The sequence below is a fragment of the Siphateles boraxobius genome, unplaced genomic scaffold, assembly GCF_051911475.1.
Source record: "Siphateles boraxobius isolate OS27281-9 unplaced genomic scaffold, OSU_SipBor_1 13, whole genome shotgun sequence".
In the NCBI taxonomy this organism is placed as follows: domain Eukaryota; kingdom Metazoa; phylum Chordata; class Actinopteri; order Cypriniformes; family Leuciscidae; genus Siphateles; species Siphateles boraxobius.
Window position 1 is genome coordinate 8,004,359 of NW_027508733.1, and position 2,999 is coordinate 8,007,357.

A 2,999-nucleotide genomic window follows, 5' to 3' on the forward strand; every position below is an offset into this window, starting at 1 on the left:
TTTTTTTTAATGGCATCATGAACATAAAAATACAGATATTTCAAGTTCCTTTCCATAGTATGAAAAACATACATATAGGCTAAACGTTTTTCTTTGCTATACTAAATTAAAGAAACAATCTAAAGATCTTTGGCTCAGAGCTCAAGGCACACAATTACTCTTTCTGAGGTCGTGTTACAGTATGTTTAGCTCTGGGATGGAAATGACTCATTTAAAAATAGGCACCATGATGACATTTATAAATCCTATAATTCTACAAAAGCAGGAACCGTTCAGTGTTCAAGTCCAAGTTTTTATCGGTCACATACACAATCATACATGAAATGCGTTGTATGACTCTCCACAGAATACAAAAAAACAAAACAAAAAAACAACAACTATATATTAGGAATAAAATAGTAAGAAAGCCAATTATAGAATTTAAATCTCAAGGTAAAGAGGCAGTTGTTGAGCTCTTTGATCAGCTGACTCTGGAAACAGCCCTGAGAAAGAGAGATTTGCACAATTAGAAATCTTTTCCATTGTTCAGACAAACAGATTTAAAATGGGGTCAAACATACTTTACTTGTTCAAGTGCAGGCGATTATTTCCATCACACAGTGATACTACAATACAAACAGGAAAACACAATAATAATAAAGTTAAATACAGCACAGCTCAACATGCTTTAAGAACCAAAACAGAAAAAAAGGAAGATGATGTGAAGTAGTGAATCTTTACCTTGAAAGCCCCACAGGTCTCCATCACTCCAGCACCAACTTGGCAGTACAAAACCTAATCAGCATCTCAAATGCTTTAGAGATGTTACACTTGTTACAAAATTGTAAAGAAAAACATGCATATTTCAATGATGACATTAAGTGGAAGTACTAAACATCTAATAATATGTTATGTAATAAAAAAACCGAATACTATTGTTTAACAGTAAAAACTCATTTGTGAAATGAGCTTAAAACATCATTCATATTCTTCACACCATTCAAAGGCTTGCACAGCAGCCAGTAACAGTCATGAAATATATAATAATTTAGTTACACAAACATATTTAGCATTTTGTAGCAGCCTCAATCCACAGTGTCTTTCAGTGCAGTTTTAACAGGATCAGTTCCTGAAATTCAGAGTTTGATCAAAGACACAATGGTGATATTTCATGGATCAACCCTTGTAGGATTTGAACCTTCGATCTTTAACCACATGTTGTTAACCAAATATTATTGTACTGTGTATTGGTGTATTCCTGGGTAAAAATGTCAGTTTAGAGTTGACAAAGATGGTTGAACGAGAGGTTAGCTGGTTAAATGATACGTAAAACACCGGCATCCGAAACTCAACATGAATGTTCCTCTCTGACTCAACTGACAACAATGTTCTAACAACGTTTTGTTAACTTTCCCATTTTTATCAATGTTATTTCTGAATGTTCTCTGAATTTTAAAAATGTCCAGTAATGTCCAGTGAATATAAACATTCAATTTTATATCTAATAAATATTCTTTGAACATTCTGAAACAAGTAGCAACATTTAAAAAACCATTTAACAAACATTCCAGGAAACAAATGCTCCTTGAATTATGTATAAATAACACACTCTGGTAACACTCTGTTTTACTGCTGGTAATAGTTTGCTTTGTTTAAAATTGGTTTTGGCGAGAAACTTCAAGTCGCTGGTATTGAACACAATTTCTCCCTGAGTAATGAGAATTTCATTCTGATCTTCTTCCAATTCCTTTTTTCATTTCATATTCCCTTTCAGTGAAACTATTAAAATACTAAATAATATTACTGTGAAATCCCATTGGTCTGAGTCGCACTAGGAGATGCCCCATTAGCATTAACCACCTGTGCAGTCTCAGTCCTCTTAATAAAGGCCACTGCTTCTGCATTCTCCTGAGGGAAAGAAGCAGATTCACAGAATGAAAAACAAATGTTCAGGATTGATGATTCAGTTAAACACAGAAATGTGTTTTTCTCTCTGATGTTTGTGAATGTAAAAGACACCTATTCTTTATTTCTGAAGTAAAACAACACAATAGAAGCACTCTCTTAAATAAGCCTGTTATTATTAGTGATTCTATGTGAGGATTTCTGAATGAAACACGCAGAGAAAACTCAAACGGGCTGTTGCAACAAAGCCCTTAAGTTAAGAAAACCCAGTTATAAATTTAAATGGAACCTTTAGTTAAACATGGGTTGCAAGAAGAAAACCTTAAGCTCATCATCAAGTATTATCCCGTAAATGATTAAGTGTTTCCTTAAGTTCTGTTATGTGTTGCAACCAGGGTTTGAAATGAACAGCCACCAAATGTGGGTAAAAATCTACTGTGGCGGCTAACGCTGTCAAATCACTAGACAATTTAGTGTTACTTATTGTTCACTCACTTTGCTTTGGGGAGTTTGTGTAAGCCAAATATACGCAGATTTAGAGCAAATACTCGTGATTTATCATGATATATTAAATACATCGTATTGCGCAGAATCTGTGCATATCTGGCTTACTTGAACATGACCGTCACTATGCAAAAAATAAAACGCGCAATTGTTAATTTTCATTGAAGCAAAAGCGAATATTAAAAAGCATTTGGTTAAGAGAAAATACTTTGTTATTATCCAACATCATAAATTATTTTGATGTTCTTTGTGCTGTATTGATCTGTTCACCTAAAACATGTTTTTGGTAAAAACGATGTGGATGAAAGAGGAAGGGAGGAGATGGCTAGATGAATGAATGTATGTATATATAAACCGTGACATAGTTAATCTGGTTTATTTCTTCTTTTTTTCTTTTGGCTAGTAGAAGTTCTGAATGGGCGGTACCTTATAAATTTCGTAGCCAAATTGTCCGGTGAGTGAAAAAGTTCATTTCAAACCCTTGTAACAAAGACCTTAGAGACATTTTACCCTCAAAAATAAAAGAAGCAAACCGGCTCCTTCAAATCGCCTGCTGAACTCACAAGCAATGGCTGATTTCATGTTAATTAAATGGGAGGGAGTACCGAGGT

General features: G+C 34.0%; 1 long non-coding RNA gene across 1 annotated transcript; it reads right to left on the reverse strand.

Annotated features, from left to right (window-relative positions):
* Window positions 1-278: 278 nt before the first annotated feature.
* LOC143735373 (uncharacterized) lies at window positions 279-816 on the reverse strand. The gene is made up of 2 exons (XR_013203138.1): window positions 561-816; window positions 279-482 (listed from the first exon to the last, which is right to left on the reverse strand). It is a non-coding gene; the product is annotated as an uncharacterized LOC143735373 (long non-coding RNA).
* Window positions 817-2,999: the final 2,183 nt, after the last annotated feature.